At 43.8% G+C, this 23777-nt stretch overlaps 1 long non-coding RNA gene across 1 annotated transcript; it reads right to left on the bottom strand.

Moving 5' to 3' along the window:
• Window positions 1–411: 411 nt before the first annotated feature.
• LOC147233979 (uncharacterized) lies at window positions 412–3231 on the bottom strand. The gene is made up of 2 exons (XR_015106099.1): window positions 1410–3231; window positions 412–589 (listed from the first exon to the last, which is right to left on the bottom strand). It is a non-coding gene; the product is annotated as an uncharacterized LOC147233979 (long non-coding RNA).
• Window positions 3232–23777: the final 20546 nt, after the last annotated feature.

The raw sequence follows: 23777 nt of genomic DNA, 5'->3' as shown, positions 1-23777 counted from the left end.
AGCCAGACAATGAAGGCATTGAAGATGGAGCAGCAGTATACAGAAGCAATATCAGGGTCACAGAGCCTAGAGCAGAAAAAGCATGCCTAGTAATGGCTCCTGGCTTGTAAAGTTGAGGCTTAGCTGGACGACCTTCAGCTGCAGGTCAATGTGCCTGAACAGCACCCATATCCCTGAACACACAGTAGTTGGTTATAGAGACCAACAGCAGCAGGGGAGGATAATGTGGTTGATCCCTCCCATGTTCTTCCATCCAGGCTTTATCCTGTCAAGTTGTGGTTGAGTTTATAAAGAAAACATTTTTCAATTATGCAAAAGTTGTGTGATAAAAAGAGGACTAACAGACAGCTCCCATTGTTTTTGGTGAGGTTGTCAGCATATACAGTGGCCATGGGTTGGTGGGAAGTCAAGTGTTACCAACTGTCTCTGTAGGAGGTTGAGATGGCGGTGTTGGCATCTGTGAGGATGATGAGTAACATTGTCTGCTGAAACGTATGCAACACTCTGGTGAGGCTGGTTGAAGAAAGTGTCTGAATCTGAGTTGTCTGCAATTTTAGTGAATATGCAATTGTAGGAGTCATCTTGCCATCTAGGAAAAGAAAGCAGGCTTTTAGTTGTTGCCAATTAGGTTCCAGCTGATAAGTGACCAGTGCACATTCTTTTGTAGGGCCAGTGCCATTCCTGAGAGGCCCATCGAAGCATCAGGGACACCCCAAATGAGGAAGTAGTCTAGAATTAACCATTGCCTTAACAACATGATAGGATGATCTTTTCATGGGAGAGCTTCAGGGACAGTAGTAAAGTCAAGTCATACTAAGTAAAACATACAAAGGAGTTAAAATTACATTTCTGAGTTAGAGTCAGGGTCATATAGTGCAGTGGACAGGGCAGTCAAAGTCATATAGTACAGTCATAGAGCAATGTGGTGAATCATGTAGTGTTATTCTTCAGGCAGTCTGGGGGGGTTAGGTAGGCCCAGTAGGCCCCTTTGTGTGGTGTGTAGAAAAAAGGTCCAGTGATTCCCTCTTGTTGGAAAGTGCACATTTTGGTAGGACAGTTTTGAGGTCAGCATAGTTAAAATCTCTGGCGAGAATGGTGAAGGTATCTGAGTATTCCTGTCACTGTTGTTGATGGTCAAAGGGATGTAAACTGAGACAAGCAAAATCCCGGTAAATTCCCTCGGCAGGTAGAAAGGACAACACTTAATGATCATAAACTCCATCAGCAGTGAAAAGTGTTTGCATACTATCATAGCAACTTGGCACCATGCATCACAAATGTAAACACAGACACCACTACCACGAATTTTACCTAAGTCTACAAGGGCCCTGTCCGCTCAATAGCGTGTTAGCTGTTCAAGTCGACGATGTTGTTAAGCCATGTTTCAGTGGAAAAGAACACACACTTACTCACTCTCCGGTTTGTAGATCTCAGTCGTCGGACTGAGTCAGTCATCCATCTTGTTTTCCAGTGATCTTACGTTGGCTAGAAGGATAGATGGCATTGTTGGTCAAGGTGGGTTGCTGCTAGCCTAATCCGGATGCCTCCATGCTTGCCCCTCTTCCTAGTCCACGCACACTGCTTCTGATGCCTCTTTCCTGGGGTATGCATGGAAGGAGAGTCTTATGTTGTTGCTGCCGGCTGGCGTAGTAGTCCCAGCTTCTCCAGTGTCTCTGTTTTAATGTCCAAACGTCGCGCAATCGAGAGAGCAAGAGTCCTCTGTGACTGCTTGCGCCACGCTCCGCCTACGCAAGAAGGCGGTAGTAATGTAGTTGCTCCAGTATAAAGGAGCATCTGGAGGTTCCACATGGCAGGGTGTGTGGCAAAGGTTGATCAGTAATTGGTGAGGGCCATATCTGTTTTTTCAGATATGCTTCACAACATTGTGAGTTTCTCCTTAATGGGTTGTTAGCCCCTGCAGGATATTTGGATGATGGAGCTGCCACCTTAGAAGCTTTCCAGTGCACTGCCAAATCCTTGTTAGTCTAGAACCTCTTTTAGAGACTGGCCCACCAAGGGTGACTCTGCCAGGAGCAAGCTCATTGTGGTAATGCTCTCCAGATGAGAGGAACGTACCTGCCTCCTCACTATGACAAGGCCAAACCTATTGAGGAAATTGTAATTTAAAGCTTCAGACTTTTTCCAGCACAATTGAAGAGCAACAGGAATCTTCATTTGCAATTAGAGAATGCATAAAATAGAAATTGCAGATGATGCCAACTTTAGTTGAAAGCGCATCTTATAAAGAGAAATCGAAAAGTATCACATCTTTGCAATGTGCAGTATCACTTAAATGTATGTTCGACATTGGGGATTTCCCTTAGGAGAACTGTGAGTGCTTGCCCTTTGTGTAAATGGGATCGTATTACCTGATTTATCTGTGTGTGCAAACAGAATATCATTCCACCATAGCATCAGTGACGAATCATTCTGCCATAAATCTCTCTTTCAAGCCCAAAGACAACAAAGTGCTTATTTATACTCCAGATAAATATTAAGATGTGCTAAGAGGAAATTTCCTAGAAGTGTGAATGAAAAATATAAAGTAAAATTGAAACCCTAAAATTGCCCAGAAGTGTGAATGGATTAGTGAAGGTTTGTATGTTTCTTTTTGCGGTCCTGTGTTGAAGTGAAGACTGGCCCAGGGTTTCCCTGCCTCTCATCTAATGCGACCTAGGATTGGCTCTCACTCAACCATGAGTGCAGGGAAAGGGATATAAATGACGGATGAGTCAACTTTGAATACTTAAACAACATGTATTTGTTCATTTAAGTCTTTCTGGTGAAGAGAGAAAAATCTGATTAATTACACTTCCCTTTTATTTGCATACATTATTAAATCTGTGTAAAATACTTTTTCATATTTGGTCTTAGATTAGTCACCTGAATTCACTGGCGGACATTTGGCCACTTTGAAGTCAGGCATTCTTTCAACTTGGGGGAAATTTGAACACTACTGCAGTCTTGGAGGGGGGCAAGATGAAGAGCTGATAACGGCTACTGATCTACCCAAAGTAGCCATGAAATATGGTTAAATGAATCCATACATACAAAGTAGCAAAAATAAAATAGCACTGTTAGTACACAAGAAGTAATATTAAAGTATGTACAATGATATGTGAGTAAAGTGCTTGGGAACAAGTCAGGTTTTTGTAAAATGGGAATATACATTAAACACATAAGGCAGGCAAAAAAAGAAAAAAAAAAAAAAAGAACATAAACAATTAACACCAATGCCACCTCAAATTATTAACTTGCCCATATTGTCCACACAATTCATGTCTATATAGCCATTTTAATAGTTTGGTTGCCATGGTACTTTCAAAAGTCTTTGTATCGAAAGGACAATAATGAACATAAATATGAAACAGTTCAGTTTTAGCCCTTTTCTCTTTTCATCATACTTTGCTCCAATGGACGTCATTTTTGTTTGCCACAGTATCAGGGGAACAGGGTTCTGTATTATAAAACATTGTGAAGAAATGAATTATTGCAGATTTCTTAATGCCTGTTTTTACAATAATATTCTTATTGTACCAAAATGCTTTGTTTTTAGTTTTATCCAGGATTGCAAAAATGGAGGGCTTGTTCAGTTTGTTGTCAAATTGTTATATTCAAGAATGTTGGATTAATGTGCGGTTAATATAATAGGCCGAGCCTTTCATCCTGAGCATTATGACGGACATGCAATTAGAACATATCTGTTGGCACCAAACATTTTAATGATGACCTCAGCCCAAAGGGACACTTGTTTACTTGGATTGACCAACGCTCACTGACATTAATCTCAGATTAGAGATACTTATTTGCCATATTTTTTGGATGATAAGTCACTTTCTTTTCATGGTTTGGCTGGTCCTGCAACTTATACTCAGGTGCGAAATATTTATATAATGGTAATTTCACATGTTCATTATTTTCACAATGACAGTCGCGAGAGTGCAGTCCAGGCTTGTGTGCCAGTATCTGCTTCTCCTATTACTCCTGTACCATGGAATATCTAAACGTCAGCTTATAAAGAAAACTGAAAAGGACAATTGAAAAGGACAGTAATTGAGCACAACGTAAATCCGAATCATATTATTAACATGGATGAGGTCCCCCTCACATTTGACATAATTTGATGAATTGCCACTATTAGTCCTTTTTAAACTGAAAACCATGCCAAAAACCTAGTCCCCCTCAGTTGTTTTGGCCATGAATGAGAAAGGGTGGATGGCTCAAGAAATTATTAACTTTTGGCTCACAAAGTGCTACACTAAGAGTCTGGATGGCTTCTTTAAAACACGCAAAGCCCTGCTTGTAATGGACAGTATGCGAGCACATATTACGCCACAGTTCAAAGAAAAATGGAAAGGTTTTCAACTCCATCCCTGCCATCATCCCCGGAGTCTTTACCAAAGTACTCCAGTCACTTGACATCTCGGTGAACCGGAGCTTTAGGGCAGTTTTGCTTCACCTGTGAAAGTAGTGGATGAGTGATGGAGAACATAGCTTCACGGCAACTTTTGGCATGCAACTTTCTTGAAAATCTTTGGATCAAGAAAGCATGGACTTCGGTGACAACTGAAACCATCCTATCGGGATTTAGAAAGGCCAGGGTAGTTCTAACTGGAACTGATGTTAAGTCTGATGGCAGCCACGCACAAGAGGAAGCGGTGTGCTGTCTACCTCTGGAGTTGATAGAGTTGTTCAGAAGTGACAAAGGATGAAGAGTTCAATGGCTTTAGTGATTTGGAGTGAGATGGAGAGTTTGGTGCTACAAACCTTACAACAATTACAGTCATTAATCAATATCTTCTCTGACTCACCGCTCTCTTCACACGCCAGAAAATGCAGACCTGCAGTACTGTTAGAGGAGGTTCTGAGTTCTATGTTTCCCTACTGGCTATGAATGTGTTTTGGGATGTGAGGGAGCAGGGCGTGTGGAGAGAGGGCTGAGTTGGAGAAGATTTTGTGGAGCCGCCATTGATTAATTATTATATTATTATATTAATCATTATATTATCCAACCATATTACTTCAACTGCCCGGACCTGCAGATTTGTGCTGTACAACATTCAGAATATCAGACCCTACCTGACCCAACAGTCGGCACAGCTATTGGTTAAGGGCCATGGTCATCTCCTGCCTGGACTACTGCAATTCCCACCTAGCTGGACTACCTGCTTGTGCAATAAAACCACTGCAGATGGTACAGAATGCTGCAGCACAGTTGGTATTCACTCAACCCAAAAGGGCTCATGTTACACCTCTGTTCATCCAGTTGCACTGGCTACCAGTAGCTGCCAGGATCAAGCACAAGGCCCTGACCCTGGCATTCAAAACCACCTCAGGAACAGGTCCAGCATATCTGAACGAAGTGATAAGACCTTATGCTCCCGGCAGAGAGCTGCGTTCCTCTAATACAAACCTACTAGCAGTACCTTTTGCTCGCTCTAAGCAATCTCAGGCAAAACTGTTCTCAGTTCTACTACCTCAGTGGTGGAATAAACTTCCAGACCAACAAGACTAGCATCATCCATCTCAACCTTCAAGAAACAGGTAAAAACTGTTCTCTTTCAGGACTTTTTACTGCGCTGATGCCCCAGATCAGGTTAGGCAGCAAGTTAGGCTATGCAGTGTGTGTGTGTACGTTTGTGTATGTCTTTGTCAAAAAAAAAAAAAAAAAAACCTCTCTAACCCAAGCTTACTGTTCTGTTTATTTCCTGTGCATCGTGTATTTGCAAGTGTATTTGCAGTCCCTATGTCCTCTATTGTAAGTCGCTTTGGATAAAAGCGTCTGCCAAATGCAATGTAATGTAATGTAATGAATGTAATATTATAATTGTTGTACTAAAGATAAGGTTTGTTAACCGCAAATAGTCATTGTTGGGGATGTCCGTTGGGACATTACACTATCACTTGCCTTTCAACATGAAATGTTTGTTCTTGGTCTGGCGACTTATAGTCTCCGACCCCGACCCCCTTGTGAAGGAGTGTGATTTTTCGCATTTTTACTAGGAAGAATTCTCATTTAGTTTTGCAATTGGTGCTTCTCAATATGGTACATTCATACTTTAAACTAATTTACAGCACATTTAATTGAGAATGTTCATCCATAACTAACATTGTGCTCTTCATGCTGCTTGGTATGGCTGAAAGGTTTTCAGAAGTCAGCCAAATAATGTATCGCTTTGAAATATAACAAATGCAATTCAATAAGATCATATGATGCTGATAACTGAAGTAGCAGGGGAGGGAGAAAAGCTGAATACAAATCTACAAAAAAGGGATTGCCTTGATTATTTATCCATCAACAATGTCAGAAGCATATTATAAACAATGATTGTTTTGATGATAACTGAGTGAGATTAAGCAATCCTAAGAGAGAAAAGGCAAAAGAGGGGGCGAAAGAAAGGGATAGAAGAGAGAGGAGTAGAGAAAAGGAATGTGACGAGACCAGAAGAGAGCTCTGTTTAAACTGCCAGCCAGCCTGTTGTATCCTGAGGGATGGCAGAGGGATGTAAAGCGTTTGAGGCTGACAATCCCTTTGTGATGAGAACACATGTTTTTAGTGTGCTTGTTGATCCCTCCTTTTTTATTGTGTTACAGCCAGCAATCTGCGGTTTCCTGGGCATTGTTGCACTCCCTCAATCGGAAACAATATTGAGAGGTGCTGTGTGTTTATGAGCAGCTGCTGGCAATTTAGGAAGTGCAGCTTATCTGCCTGAACATCTTCAGCCCTTCACTTAACTCTTTGATCTTTTCCCATTATGTCTCTCCTCCCATCATGACATACAACGGAGCTAAGCAAATTCATGCACCATGCCTAAATCTTATGATACACTAAGTTAGATCAAATGGGAAAGGAAAACAAGACTTGAAGGACCTTTCAAATAGACAGGATGTTGAAATGTTGATATTGCCATCACATATGCTAAAGCCTTCATCTATTCTCCATCACGACCATATTAGCAATATGTTATTAAAGCAAACATTTTATTTCCTAAAGGCCCAACTGAATTGCATTGTTTTAAACTGAGGTTTAAGAATCAGGAACTCATTAACTTTATCTACATTTTAGGAACAGGAATTGGTATCTTCAACAAGTTGAGTTAAAAAAAAAATGGTCATGGCTGTGTGTGCCATTTTAAATGCTTGCAGTTACAAAGTGTAAAAACTTGTGGCGTATCTCCTGATCACCTTTCCTACCCACCTCTGCCCTATTTGCTCAGCTATGTCTGACATATTTCATATTAAGGACCACATTCATTTTAATCACAGAATAGTGAAAATCCACTTAAAAACTCTGCCTCAGCTGAAACACTTCAATTTCCCATTAAAAAACTCAGAATAACTGTAAAAAGCCTTTAATACTCTTGGTTCCATCAGAAACATTAAATGAAAAATAATAATTTATAGTTCATACGATACTGTCAAATTACAAACTAATAACTTGATATTTTAAGGGTGACATTTAATACCAGATTGAATGCAGCGGCACTTGGCGGCACTGGCCCGTGTCTCCCCAAGCCTGCCTTGGGGGAAAACGGAGCAGTGTCTCCCTGTGCTGGTCCCAAGCCCGGATAAATGCAGAGGGTTGCGTCAGGAAGGGCATCCGGCGTAAAAGTTTTGCCAAAACCAAACATGCGAGTCAACCATAACCATATCGTACCCGATCGGTCGTGGACCAGGTTAACAACGCCCACCATTGGTACTGATGACCTACAGGGTACTAGTGGAAACTGGGCTACTGTGGGTCAAAGAACAAGAACAAGAAGAAGAGGAGGAGGGCGTGTTCGGAAGCAGAGAGAGAGGAGGAAAGGAAAGAGCCTGGGACTGAGAGTAGGGACTTTGAATATCGGGACAATGACAGGAAAAGGTAGAGAACTGATCGACATGATGCAGAGAAGGAAGGTAGATACTGTGTGTCCAGGAGACCAGGTGGAAAGGCAGTAAGGCTAGAAGCTTAGGAGCAGGCTCTAAGTTGTACTATCATGGTACTGACAAAAGGAGAAATGGTGTAGGAGTTATCTTGAAGGAGGAGTTTGTTGGGAACGTCCTAGAGATGAAAAGAATGTCAGATACACTTATGAGTCTGAAACTGGAAATCGAAGATGTGCCGCTCAATGTTGTTAGTGGCTATAGCCCGCAGGTGGGATGTGAATCTGAAGAGAAGGAGAAGTTCTGGTATGAGTTGGATGAAGTGATGCAGAATATTCCCAGAAATGAGAGAGTGGTAATTGGTGCAGACTTCAATGGACATGTAGGTGAAGGCAATAGAGGTGATGAAGAAGTGATGGGAAGATTGGGTATACAGGATAGGAATGCAGAGGGACAGATGGTGGTAGATTTTGCAAAAAGGATGGAAATGGCTGTAGTGAACACCTTCTTCCAGATAAAACAGGAACATAGGGTAACTTATAAGAGCGGGGGTAGGAGCATACAGGTAGACTATATCTTGTATAGACGAGGTAACCTGAAAGAGATCAGTGACTGCAAAGTAGTTGTAGGTGAGAATGTAGCCAGAGAGCATAGGATGATGGTTTGTAGGATGACTCTGGTGACAAGGAAGATGAAGAGGACAAAGGCAGAGCAGAGGACAAAGTGGTGGAAGCTGGAAAGGGAGGAGTGTTGCATAGTTTTCATGGAGGAGTTGAGAAAGGGTCTGGGTGGTCAGGGTGAGCTTCCAGACGATTGGACAACAACAGCTAGTGTTATCAGGGAGCCAGGTAGAGGAGTACTTAGTGTGTGATCTGGAAGGAAAGTAGATAAGGAGACTTGGTGGTGGAATGAGGAAGTGCAGGAGTATATACAGAGAAAGCGGTTAGCAAAGATGAAGTGGGTTACTGAGAGGACTGAAGAGAACAGACAGGAGTACAGGGAGATATAACGTGAGGTAAGATAAAGGTAGCAAAGGCAAAACAAAGGGCGTACGATGACTTGTATGCTCGGTTGGATAGTAAGGAGGGTGAGAATAATCTATACAGGTTGGCGAAACAGAGAGATAATGATGGAAAGATTGTACAACAGGCCCGGGTGGATAGAGAGGATAGAGAGGGAAATGTATTGACAGATGCTAGAAGAGTGATGGGAAGAAGAAAAGAGTACTTTGAAGAGCTGATGAATAGGGAAAATGAAAGAGAGGCAAGGGTAGAAGAGGTGACTATTGTAGACCACAAAGTAGCACAAATTAGCAAAAGTTAAGTGAGGAAGGCATGATGAGTGGGAGGGTGAAGAGGATGTCGAGTGGAAAAGCACTTGGTCCTGATGATATACCCGTGGAGGTGTGGAAGTGTCTAGGAGAGGCAGCGGTAGATTTTCTGACTAGATTATTCAACAGGATCTTAGAGAGTGAGAAGATGCCTGAAGAATGGAGACAAAGTGTGATGGTGCTTGTTTTTAAGAGTGAAGGGGATGTGCAGAATTGTGGCAACTATGGAGGGATAAAGTTGATGAGCCATACAATGAGGTTATGGGAAAGAGTAGTGGAAACTAGACTGAGAGCAGAAGTCAGCATTTGTGAACAGCAGCATGCCTTCATGCCTAGAAAGAGTACTACAGATGCAGTATTTGCATTGAAAATGCTAACAGAGAAGTCCAGAGCAGGCCAGAGGGAGCTGCATTGTGTTTTTGTAGACCTAGAAAAAGCATATGACAGGGTGCCAAGAGAGGAGCTCTGGTATTGTATGAGGAAGTCTGGAGTGGCAAAGAAATATGTTAGACAGGTGCTGGACCTGTATGCCAGCTGTGAGAGTGGTGAGGTGTGCTGTAGGGGTAACAGAGAAGTTCAAGGTGGCGGTGGGACTCCATCAGGGATCAGCTCTGAGCCCCTTCTTGTTCACGATGGTGATGGACAGGCTGACAGATAAGGTTAGACAGGAATCCCCATGGACCATGATGTTTGCAGATGACATTGTGATCTGTAATGAGAGCAGAAAACAGGTAGAGGAAAATCTAGAGAGGTTGAGGTATGCTCTGGAAAGGAGTGGAATGAAAGTTAGTTGCAAGAAGACAGATTATATGTGTGTGAATGTGTAGAACTCGTGTGGAATGGTGAGGCTAAAGGGAGTGGAGATCAAGAAGCTGGAGGATTTCAGGTACTTAGGGTCAACAGTCCAGAGCAACGGAGAGTGTGGAAAAGAAGTGAGGAGACGGGTCCAAGCAGGTTGGAATGGGTGGAGAAAAGTGTCAGGGGTACTATGTGATAGAAGACTAAAAGGAAATAAAAGGAAAGGTGTACAACAGTGGTGCGACCAGCTATACTGTATGGCCTAGAGAATGTTACAATGACGAAAAGACAGGAGGCAGAACTAGATGTTGCAGAGATAAACATGTTGAGGTTCTCTTTGGGAGTAACACGGATGGATAGTCTTTATTGGACTTTCAAGTCAACACATTTACAGGAGAATACGATCATGACAAGCAAGATGACTGGTAAGCGCAGGAGAGGCTGCCTTCCCAAGTGTCATGGCATAAGGCCATCAAAAACATGGCAGGGTTTAGTTATGCAGCAGCAGTCAGGGTAGCAGAAGACCAAAAGGAACTAGAAAAAAAGGATCATGAGAACCACAGTGTCACATACTATGGCAACTGACTAAGATTTTATTTTAGAAAAACACAGTAAGGATTGTTGTTAAGTTCAGCAGTCCTTGTTCAGACATTACATAGGGTGTCCTGTTACCCCCAATTCTGGCTGAATTGCATCTGAACACAAAAAAATTTTCTCTGTAAAAGTACTGATTTCATATTCTGGCTGTAGCTCTGTAACTAGAATATGTAACCTGAGGAAGATCCGGAGGCTTACTCAGACCTGCCGAGAAACATAGTACCTCTAGTGTGTCCTGGGTCTTTCCTGGGGCCCCTCGGTGGTATGTGCCCAAAATACTCACTAGCATGACACCAAGGTAATTGAACTCTTCCACTTGGGGCAGGATCTCACTCCATAACAAAGACGGCATCCCACCATTTTCCGACTGACAATAATGGCCTTGTATTTGGAGGTGCTACTTCATCCCAGCCTCTTCACATTCGGCTGCCATCGAGGAGCTTTTTAAACCACCTCAAAAACTTCAGCATCAGAAATAGGGGAGGCGACACTTTATGGCTCCCACCCCTATTATTTGTTGCCCTCATTCTATGGTAAACACTATGAGAGGAGATATAATTGTCTTTCAAAGTTAAGTTTTGTGAACAAACTAAAAGCTACTTAACTGTAAAGAGCTACATGACGAAAGAGATTTTAACTTTGTAATGTCCCAGCAAATGGATAGACAGCCACCCTCTAAAGCCCCTCTACCTAGAATAAGTAAAATGCTTGGGTACCAAACTACAGATCATATTTCTGATCATGCAGCTGCATTATCGAAATGGGAAATAACTAAACAATGGAGGCTTAATTCGTCTCTTCTCAATAATAAAGAATTAATCTCGTTCATTGCAGAAGAATTAAAAAAGTATCTAGATACCAATACCTCAACGGAAAGCAGTCCCCTGATACTGTGGGACTATGCTAAAGCATATATATGAGGATGTATTATTTCATTTACAACTGCAAAGAAAAGAGAGGGAGGGAAAACAGCGAGAATTGGAAGATAAAATAAATTGAGAACATCTGCAACAATCAAGGTTTCAAATGATTTAGATATAACTCGTAGACAACTAAACAGCTTACTACTGGATACGATTGAGGGAAGCTTAAGATTTACCAACCAAAAATATTCTGAATATGGAAACAGGGCACACAAACTTGCATTCAGCCTGAGAAAGCAACAATCCTTCAACATAGTAAAGAAAATAACACGACATGCAGACATATGTAGTGATAATGCAGAGCTTACAAAGTACTTAAAAAGAATAAAATTAACTGAACCAATAGACTCAACAGCTAAGGAGTTAGATAAGCAAATTAGGGATTCTAAACTATGGCAACATCTTGGACTGAGGCAATGATAGTTGTAATTCATAAAGAGGGTAAAGACCCTAATGAATGCCAGTCTTTTAGGCCAATATCTTTATGAAACAAGCATTTGAGTATATTAACAGCAATTCTAGTTAGAAGGGTAAATAAAATAATTACCAAAATCATACACCCTGATCAAACAGGCTTTATCACTTATGTAGATAATGTATGACGCCTATTAAATATACTATCTCATCAAAAAGATATGAAATCAGAATCAATAATTGGATCTATATATGGCATTAAATATAACATCTCATCAAAAAGATGAAATCAGAATCAATAATTGGATCCATAGATGCACAAAAAGCATTTGATCGGGTATCATGGCAATATTTATTTCAAAGACTAAAACGATTTAGATTTGGTCCTAATTTCACAAATTTGGTTCAAACACGCTATTCATTCCATCAAGCAGCTGTTAAAGTTAATGGATACAGATCAGAGAGATTTACACAAGATTTACGCTGTTTGCTATCAGTATTGAGCCACTGGCCCAGCTCATTAGAGACAACAACATAAAAGGAATTGTAATAAACCAAGAAGTACGCAAAATTTTGCTGTGCAAAGATGATTTTTTATTATATTTCACAGAACCCAGCTCGATAAACCCATATATAAAGGAGCTCATATCTAGTTTGGGGTATTATTCTGGATACAAGGTAAAGGTAGATAAAGCAGAGGCTATAGATGTAAATGATCCGGTCTAAGAAATAGTTAAACTACAGAGCAGATTCAGATGACACAAAGAAGGCATTAAATATTTAGGCATCTACATTCCCCCATTTCGAATGTAAACTGCAGTAAAAATAATCCAGCATATTAGTAGTGACCTGGTAAGATGGTCCCCGCTTCCACACACCCTACTAATTCAAGTAGAAACTATGTGTATAAATGTTCAGCCCAGATTGCTCTATTTATTTCAGATGCTACCTGTAGAAGTTTCTAGACCAACCTTTGATCACCTCAATAAATTATCAAAATTTACTTGGCAAAATACGCACCCTAGAATTAGATTTAAAATCTTACAACCATTCACATCTGGTGGAGGTCTCAAACTCAAGGTCTCAATTGAAGCTGATGATTGCATGGATTTAGAACGATACATCTACACAATGGCTTAACATTGAGAAAAGCAAGTGCAAAGAGTCCCTGGAAATTTTACCCTTTCACGACATCTCTGTAAAAGAAATGGCAGCCAAGACAAAAACCACATTAAAATTTTTGAATAAAATAATGTCAGCCTATCAACTGCCAAAGCTACTTTCATCACCAACAAATATTGGACTATTGAAGACCTTTACCCCTAACAATTCAGATACTGGTTTTAGAAAATGGTCATAATATTGTCTAATCTATTTGCATCAACTGATCAAGGACGAAAATCTTAAAACATTTGAACAGCTGACAAATTTGATCTATCGAAGACAGACATTTTTTTTAGATATCCACAGTTAAGATCTTTCCTGACAAGGAGTGGGAAAAACTTAGAAGACCCATTTCCATTGAAAGGTTCCTAGTGGCACTAATAAGCAATCAGGAAACAAAAATAATCGGTAAGCTGTATAATATATTTTTATCTATTAATATACATAACTCCTGGCAGATAAGACAGAGATGGGAGGCGGAAATGAACACTGACATATCAATGGACACTTGGGAGGAGATATGCATTGAGGCACACCAGACCAAAAGAATTTATTTGTAAATGATGGTGGAAAATAAGTATTTGGTCACCTACAAACAAGCAAGATTTCTGGCTCTCATAGCCTTAGTCCTGGATAGGTCACCCGTATTAATGGTACCTGTTTGAACTGGTTATCAGAATAAAAGACACCTGTCCACAACCTCGAAAAGCCACACTCCAAACTCCACTATGTCCAAGACCAAATAGCTGTCAAAAGACACCAGAAACAAAATTGTTGACCTGCACCAGACTGGGTAGACTGAATCTGCAATAGTTAAGCAGCTTGGTGTGAGGAAATCAACTGTGGGAGCAATTATTAGAAAATGGAAGACATACAAGACCACTGATTATCTCCTTCGATCTGGGGTTCCACGCAAGATATCATCCCGTGGGGTCAAAATGATTACAAGAATCGTGAGAGAAATCCCGGAACCACACGGGGGAACCTAGTGAATGACCTGCAGAGAGCTGGGAGCAAAGTAACAAAGGCTACCAACAGTAACACACTATGTTGCCGGGGACTCAAATCCTCCAGTGCCAGACATGTCCCCCTGCTTAAGCCAGTACATGTCCAGGCCCGTCTGAAGTTTGCTAGAGAGTGTTTGGATGATCCAGAAGAGGACTGGGAGAATGTCCTTTGGTCGGATTAAATCAAATTAGAAGTTTCTGGTAAAAACTCAACTTGTTGTGTTTGGAAGAAAAGGAATGCTGAGTTGCATTCAAATAACACCATACCCACTGTAAAGCAAGGCAGTGGAAACATCATGCTTTCGGGCTGTTTTCCTGCAAAGAGACCAGGACGACTGATCCGTATAAACGAAAGAATGAACGGGGTCATGTATGGTGAGGTTTGGAGTGAAAACCTCCTTCTTCAGCTGGGGCATTGAATATGAATCGTGGCTGGGTCTTTCAACATGACAAGGATCCCAAGCACACCACCTGTGCAACAAAGGAGTGGCCTCGTTAGAAGCATTTCAAGGTCCAAGAGTGGCCTAGCCAGTCTCCAGATCTCAACCCCATAGAAAATCTTTGGAGGGAATTGAAAATTCGTGTTGCCCAGCTACAGCCCCAAAACATCAATGCTCTAGAGGAGATCTACTTGGAGGAATGGGCTAAAATACCAGCAACGGTGTGTGAAAACGTTGTGAAGACTTACGGAAAAAGTTTGACCTCTTGTCATTGCCAGCAAAGGGTATAGAACAAAGTACTGAGATGAACTTTTGTTGTTGACCAAATACTTATTTTCCACCATAATTTGCAAATAAATTCTTTAAAATTTTTTTCTGGATTTTTTTTTTTCGTAATTTGTCTCTCATAGTAGAAGTTTAACCAAGATGAAAATTACAGGCCTCTATCATCTTCTTAAGTATGAGAACTTGTACAACTGTTGGCTGACTAAATACTTTTTAACCCCAATATATGTACCTGTCATTGATGTAGAGAAAAACTAAATAAAGATTGGGTTATTCCTCTGACTAAACCACAACATCTCAAGTCGAGATTTAGCGGCACCCCGACCCCACAACACACAATGTTGACACCCCATTGCATTCCTCTCCTGAGCCACCGGGGAGTGGATCAGAATCTCCTTAAAGCTGTCTGGAAGTTGACATAGCCTCAAACTCAAGTTTTTGCCTTAGCACCCACCAAAGGTACATCCTTCTTGGATTGCCTGTATAAGTTACTACTTCTGCTTCCAGAGTCATATAGGCCAAATAAGGCCCAATAGGACTATTTCGTTTGACGGCATCCATTACTGCTGGTGTGTGACGGTGGGGTATGTACCCAATCACAACAATGACAACTTCACACAAATTGAGCGAATGTTTAAAGACTTTACAGAGGATTGGGAAGTCAGTCAGAAAAATGCTGGGGTTCAGAAGAGAAAGCAGGATTATTGAAGACAGACAGGAGACCACTGGAGAGTCTTGGAAAAGAACAATCTGGCAAAGGGTTGAGTATGGAGCGGGTACGAGTTACAACTGTGAGTCCAGTGATTGAGGGGTAGCCTTTGGCAGACTGAACTGTGAAAGAACCCTTCTTTCAAGGACTGGCCCCTGACATTCAAAGTAGAAAAAGAAAGTTGCAAGAACTTCGGTGGGTAGGAGAGGGAAGCTGACGGGCTAAAGGTCCTGAAAGTCCGACAACTCCCTGCTCACAGGCTCTGAGGGTGGTGAGCTCCCCAATGGGTACTCTCCTTCAGCAGAGACCGCCTCCTCTGATGAGCTTTCCTCTCACAGGTCAAATGCAACTGAAGGGCCTGTAGCCAATGGCAAGGCCATTTGCCATTAGTCTTGAGGGATGGCTGGTCCAGATGTTGCTGGTGGAAGTCCTGGATGAGGCTTTGATCCAGAATATGTCGAGCAGGAACCCTGCTCCGGGCCGTAGCCCTCCCAATCGACAAGGTACTGGTAGCCTCTACCACATCTTGGGGAGTGTATTATGTGACACACCTGGTAGGTGAGTCCCCCGTTAATTGAGGATGGAGCAGCAGACACTAGTGGACTCTCTCCAACAGGATGGACCCTCATGGGGCAAGCGAGCTTTAGCTGAAACCCGGTGACTCTGGCTGGTTGATGACCCTCTGTATCTTTAAGGGGCCAATAAACCTTGGGGCCAGCTTCTTGGAGTCGACCCGAAGAGGAAGGTCGCGGGTATACGACCGCACCCTTTGGCAAACCTGGTAAATGGGGGCCCACTGTGCCTGTCGAGTCTCTATGCAGTTTGGATGTACTCCAGGTTCTTATGGTTTTTATGGTCCCTCCACACTGGGAAGGGACATCACCTGTCCCCCTCCACTACAAATTGTTGCTCTGAGATAGGGAACTGAAGGATTGGCACAGAGTTGAGGTGGTCCTTTAAAGTCTGAAAAGCAGTATCTCCAGACTTGGACCAATAGAAGGGTGAATGAAGTCAGGGCTGTCAGGGGGGAAGCATTGAATAAAAGTTGGCTGTAAAAGTTAGCAAAGCCTAGGAAATGCTGCAGCTGCTTGCAGTTTTTGTCAGTGGTCACTGGATCACTCAAGACTTAAAGGTTTGTTGAAAGGACTTGATGTTACAATCCATAATGTTTGCACCAGTTTTTAATTGATGTTCTCCCAATTAACTCTTTGGGAGATATTTGGGAGAATCGCTGATACACAGCTTTACCAGTTGGACACATTATCAGTTGTGTACCTCAGCATCACAGGGTGTTTCGGCCACTTATGACTATATACCCTCCGCTGAGGCAGGCCCACCACAGGTTGATCAGGCCGGAGTGTCCCACAGCTAGATGTGTGCCCTAGCACCCCAGGTGGTGTCGGTCGTCTTCAGCCACAGCCAATGGCTTGTTCTTTCGGGGGTGTTGGCCAGTTCTTTAATGGCTTGCCTGTGTGCCTGTCCCCTGACTCCAACCTCCCTAAACCTCCTACCTCCACTGGACACACCCCTGGCCTCCAGCCTCTGTCCTCTGCCTCAGCTGCCAAGTTGGAATACCGCAACTTGCACTTGTACGCTTCTTCAATGGCGTCCTTCCACAGAAGTGTCAGTTCTATGATGTAGGCTAGCTGGCAGGACTTAGGCCAGAGGACGATGTCTGGCCACAGGGTTGTTTTTACTATCTCCGGAGGGAAAACAAGCCTCTGATCTAAGTCAACTCACACCTGCCAGTCCCTGGCTGCATTCAGGGGGGAAAGATCAGGGTTTGAGCGTCCAACCCTCAGCTTGTCCCCCTCCCAAACTAACACTGAGTGGTGTCCGTGAACATTCTGGTTGTTGAAAGGCTGGGTATTGATAAATAGAGGTGTCTTTGAGGTCTGCGTGACACCATCGACCAAGACTCAACGGGCTTCTCTAGGACTGTTGGAATTGGTTCATCACTGATGTCGTACCTCTCGTCTGTTAGTTGGCCTTTAACGATGAAGATACTGTATGACTTGTTTGTCTCGAACTTCATTCTTGCTCACTGGGTGTTTTCCTGGAGTTTCCGAAGCAAGAGTTGGCTGATCTGGCGGAACTGCCTGATGGCCGCTGAGTCCTATTCTTTGGGGATCAGGATACCTCCCACTCTTCTCCATGGTTTTGGTATAACCCCTTTCTGCCAAACCACTTTGATCACTTTCCAGAGGTATTTAAGGACTTCGGGGGCGTTTTGTAGAACCAGCATAGGATACAATTGGGCCCAGGTAGTGTTGCTGATCTCGCCTGCCTCACAATCTTTTCCACTTTCCTCCATGTGGGGGGCCTTTTGTCCATTTGGTGTTCAGGTGCATAAAATGGTGGTATGCGGTTTGGGATAATGACCGGCTCGTGCTTTCACTCATCAGAGTGATAAGGTGCTCTTCAAAGTCTTTTATGGGCACTTAAAGGCTCCCACTACTTTCTCTGTCAAAGAGGCCTTTCACAAAACTGTGGGGATCTTTATAGAAGCGGGTCCTTTTTCGTTCTTTCCTCTTGCATTGTCGCCTGAGGTGTTCTGATCTTCGCAGATTTGCCAATCGCTGCTTTATTTCAACTTGAAGGTAATTGAGGCCCACTATCCATCTTTGTAGCTTTCCTTTACTGCTTTCTCAGCTGTCTTCTTTCTTTCACTAGCCTGTCAATTTCCTGCTGCCTCTGCACTTTGATCTTTACCCCAAATCTCTCTGCACCATAGCTGTAGATGATGCCCCCCCTGTTCGATTCAACCGGACCCTTCTGTTGGTCTAGTGGGGCAACCAGATCTAAATCAATGGTCTCCCACTCTCCCTTCTGGCTGGATTTGGGCCACAGGATCTGACATTTTCCTGCCTTCCATAAATATAAATAAGAGACAATTATAAGGATGAAGATAATAACGAGGATAAAAAATAGATAACAGAAGGGGGACATGACGTGTGAATGCCAGTCAGAATTGTGTTCTGTCCAGACTGCTGTTATACAGTCTGATGGCCGTGGGCATAAAGGAGCGTCTGAAGCGTTCCATTCTGCAGTGGGATGAGATGAGCCGTTGGCTAAATGAGCTGCCCATCAGCCAAGACTCATCATGCGGGGGGTGGGAAGGATTGTCAACTTTGTTCTTCACCCTCCCCTGAGCCACCGATTCAAGATTGTCCAAGATCAGTTCCACCATTGGGCGTGTTTTTTCTCACCAGCTTGTGAGTCTATTGACCTCGCCACTCCTGGCACCGCCACACCAGCATACCATAGCGAAGAAGTGTGCTACGATAGACTGGTACAGGGTCTTGAGGAGCCCACTACACACACCAAACAACGTCAGTCTCCTCAGAAAGAGCATCCTTCCTGTAGAGGGCATCTGTGTTATGTGACCTGTCCAGTAATATGGACCCCAAGATAATTGAGGGAGTCCACTATCTTCACCTCCTCACCCTGGATGTTGATTGGTATATATCTCCTCCAAGTCTTCCTGAAGTCCACTACTTTGGTCTCCTTGGTTTTGGGGATGTTGAGTAGAATGTGGGATGTTGCTCAATGCTCAACAGAAATCGCAATGAGACCTCTGTGCTCCTCCTTATTGTCATTGATGATTCAAACAAAGGAAGAGTCATCACAGAACTTCTGGAGGTGGCAGGAACTGAAGTTGTGCTGGAAGTCAGAGGTGAAGAGGAATGGAGACAGGACAGTACCTTGGGGGCCCCCTTTGCTGCACACCAGGGCCTCAGAAACAGTCATCCTCCCTGACATACTACGGCCATCCTGTGAGGTAGTCCAAGATCTAGGCTGGGTGTGATGTCAGGGTGAAGTTGCATACCCTGCAGCTTGTCCTTAAGGAAGGTGGGATGGATGTTGTTGAAGACACTGGAGAAGTAAAAAAAAGTGACTCTCACAGTGCTTCCTGCACCCTTCAGATAGGATAGGGGCCTATGTGTAAGGAATATGATTGCATTGTCCACACCGATGTGCTGCCTGTACGCAAATTGCATAGGGCCCAGAAAAGCAGATAACCGTTTCTTCAGGTAATGGAGTACAAGCTTCTCAAATGACTTGCATGTGACATTAGTGCCACCAGCCTGCAGTTGTTGAGAGCACTTGGACGTCCTTTCTTAGGTACTGGGACAATGCAGGAGGTGGACCCTGGGGCTGATGTTATTCGGCCAACTGGCTTTGCTCTGCCACAACACGGAGAAGTCCTTCTGCACCTGGCTGATTAGGGTGAGGCCGTGGTTGGGGAGAGTGTGAGGGAAGATGTGGCTGTGTCAGTATTCAGGGGGATGGGAGAGTGGGGTGGGGCTGTCTGAGGAAGGCGGTTGATGACACTGTCCAGTATGTTCACCCGTAGCCAGGTAGCCGTGAAGCACAACATTCTACATTCCCTGTACAAATGCTGGCTGTTGACGAGGGCTGCCAATTCGTCTGATTTGTTGGCAAGAGGCCTCATGTTCCCCATGATAACCAAAGGTAGGTGGGGTTTGCATCTCCTGGGTGGTGTGTGGGAAAGAAGCTGTGGGACAGGTGGAAGGGGTCACCTGCAATACGGAGGGGCTTGAAGGTGAGGCAGGTTCTGCAGATGACCTGGAGGAAAGAAGGGCACCAATCAATTATGCCAAGAAGGCTCTCATTACAGAACACAGTACAGGCACCGTCCCATACTGTGATGAAGCTCTGGCTCTTCTCAACTTGTGGAATTAGTAGAGACGTCTGCCCACGACAGCCTTTTCATTGACCAGGTGAGGTCCTCTGACATGTGCAAACCCAGGAACTTGGTGTTACTCACCTTCTCCACCAGAGCACTCGATGGTAAGAGGGGTTCGCTCTGTCCTGAAATTCACAACAGTCTCTTTCGTCTTCTCTATGTTCAGAGAGAGCTTATTGTCATTGCACATTTGTCATATTGTCAAGGCAGCTCACTTCTTTTCTCTAGTTCATCTCATCTCTGCTGTTGATGAGACCAACCAGTCATGTCATCCCCTGAACTTGATCAAGATGTTGGTGTTTTGTATCAGTGTGCAGTTATAGGTCAGCAAGGTTTACAGAAGGGGGCTTGGCAGACATCCTTGGGGGGGCCCAGTGCTCACAGAGATCACGCTGGATGTGGACTTCCTGTGAGGAACCCCAACAGGCAGTTTTACAGCAATGCATGAGCCCAAGCTGGTCCAGTTTGTGGTTAAGCTTCTAGGGGATGATCGTGTTGAATGCTTAGCTGAAGTCTATGAACAGCATTACATACAAGTCCTTTCTACCTGTTGACCTCACAGGCTCAGTCACACCTTTCCATGTCTCACTGTCATTTCCCCCATAAGCATTGCAGTCCCCCAGTGGAAAGAGTGAGCCCCCAGCAGGAGTGCTCTCTAGCAGTCCCTTCAGGGCAGGGGTGTCAAACTAAAATGAACAGAGGGACAAAATTCAAAACTGGGACAAAGTCGTGGGCCAACATTGATATTTATTGAAAAAAAATCTTCCTCCAAATAACAGTGAACCTTTTCATATGGACCAAAACGAACTTTTGCTTAGAAACTGAATATGGAACAAGCAAAGCTTAATACTATACAATATATAACAGTATATTGCACACATGCAAAATGCTGTTTTGTCATTCTTTTCGTCATTTTTCAGAGGGGTAGCACAGTGCCAGTATTAGCATAAGGTTGCTCTTACTACTGTCAACAAAGGAGATGTTTATGGGTCCTGTCATGATTTTCCCGCCAAAACACCAGCAGAACATTCTTGGATTTGGTGGTATATGCATTGTAGGATATAATGCCAGCGGTCCAGTTTTAATAGTCATTTGGTATGGCTTTGCGAGCCAAATATAATTACACCAAATTTGGCCCGCAGGCCAGAATTTGACACCTATGCTCTAGGGACTCAGGAAAGGGTGGGTAGTCTGTGCTGCCGTGAGGTGCATAGATACAACCAAAAGTCAGAACCTGCCTCCCCACCCAGAGGCAGAGGGAGGATAGCCTCACATCCATTAAACTCCAAAATATAGGATCTGAGTCAGAGGGAATTAAGTGTGCGCACAATTCCTCAGTACCTCTCACTGAGGCACTCGCAAGTGCGAAAGAGCTCAACCCCTCTCAAGGTGTCAGGGTTTCACACCTGATCCTGATTTGTAATCGGCGCCAGCTGCAGCAGATGCCGCTAATCAAGATCCCTATAAGGGGCAGCGGCACGCTATGCCTGGCGCCGGGGGACTGTGGCTCGCAGAGCCCTGCCACGACCGGACCCCATCCCTGCCTGCCCGGCGCCTCTCCCGGGTTGCAGCCTGCCCGACGCCGACCCTACCCCGATCCTGCAACCCATCCCGTCTGCAACCAGTCCCGTCTGCAACCCGTCCTGGGGAGACCCAGCCTCTGCAGTCCCGTCTGCGTCCCGTCCCATCTGCAACCCGTCCTGGGGAGACCCGGCCTCAGCAGTCCCGTCTGCAACCCGTCCTGGTGACACCCAGCCTCCGCAGTCCTGTCCTGGTGAGACCCGTCCTGGGGAGACCCAGCCTCCGCAGTCCGTCCTGGGGAGACCCAGCCTCCGCAGTCCGTCCTGGGGAGACCCAGCCTCCGCAGTCCGTCCTGGGGAGACCCAGCCTCCGCAGTCCGTCCTGGGGAGACCCAGCCTCCGCAGTCCCGCCTGCAACCCGTCCTTGAATAAAAGCGCTTTCAACCCATCCCTGCTCTGAAGTGTGGTTCCCCTGCTCGAGTCCGCCCCAGCGGCACGTGACACAAGGAGACTGGTTCTACAGCCAAAGTGGCGCATTGAAATAAGTTCAACTATATCCAGCTAGAGCCCCTTAGCCCTCTTAGCACCAGCTTAGGTTCCTTCTTTACCAGAGCAGTGACATTCCAAGTCCCTAGAGCCAGCTTCTGCAGCCAAAAATCAGACTGCCAAGGTCCCTGCTTTCGGCCACCACCCAACTCACACAATACCTGATTCCCTTGACCCATCGGGTGATGAGTACATGGAGCAACAACATTTAGTTGCTGTTTTTACAAAATCCGGTTTAGAATTGAGATAAAAACCATATCAGCACACTAGTGGCAGTTATACTCATTTGCTGCTTGAGATAAGCCAGATCAAAGACATTTTGCTGACATTTGCAATAAACAGTTTGCTGACAATGCCATGGCCCTACTTGTTTGAACTTCTCCCAAAATATAAGTGAACAGTATTCTAAGCTTGCATTTAATTGTAATCAATAGCAAACTGCATCATAAGTGTGTAAGCACAAATGTGTTTATATTGGGCACAGTGGTCTCACCTAAGAGCAAGTAGAACCTGCGTCCAGCACACACATACCCACACAAATAACACTCATAATTCAACTGCAAGGAAATGAGATTCAGGCCTCCTTCCTGTTGTTAAAGTATGTATTATCCATCTGGATAGAGCCAGGGGGAGGATGACAATTGAATTAAAGTCAGAGTTGGATAATACACTGCTTTAATTTTTTGACTTTGTAACACAGACCTCAGCTTTAGATGGGGAGAAGCCTGAGGAGTGGAGAAGAAGTGTGATGGTGCCCATTTTTAAGAATAAGAGGGGTGTGCAGAATTGCGGTAACTATAGAGGGATAAAGTTGATGAGCCATTCAAGTGAAGTTTTGTGAAAGAGTAGCGGAAACGAGAGAGCAGGATTCAGTATTTGTGAGCAGTAGTATGGCTTCATGCCTAGAAAGAGTTCTACAGATGCAGCATTTGCTTTGAGAATGCTAATAGAGATGTACAGAGAAGGTCAGAGGGAGCAACATTGTGCTTTTGTAGACCTAGAAAAAGCATACAACAGGATACAGAGAGAGGAACTCTGGTAACATCAAACAATATTGTTTGCAGATGACATTGTGATTTGCAGAAACAGGGAACAGGTTCAGGAAACTCTTGAGAGGTGAAGGTATGCTCTGGAAAGGAGATGAATGAAGGTTAATAAATTAGCTTAAATTAATTAAAAAAAAATGGATAGAGGGTCCGCCACGAAGAAAACTACTATCTGTAATTGAGCAGTGTAAAGTCTAACCTTTCAATGTAGAATCCCCCGGGACTCCCGGATTCAGGACGATTCTATGTGCTTTGATAGAGGTGCTCCAAACAAGGCATATCATTGTGCCTTGTTTATTTTAGATTTGTTTATTGTTTAGCATTATTGAAATCTATTTCAATAAGTATTAATATTGGAAATAATAAATGTCCATTGGGATTGTTTTTGTACTGTTTTGGGCCCGATAGATTTGGAGACTTT

This window comes from Fistularia commersonii, chromosome 5 (assembly GCF_037954325.1).
Source record: "Fistularia commersonii isolate RoL2024-O1a breed Wild chromosome 5, RoL_Fcom_v1.0, whole genome shotgun sequence".
In the NCBI taxonomy this organism is placed as follows: Eukaryota; Metazoa; Chordata; class Actinopteri; order Syngnathiformes; family Fistulariidae; genus Fistularia; species Fistularia commersonii.
This window is presented reverse-complemented; position numbering and strand designations above follow the sequence as displayed.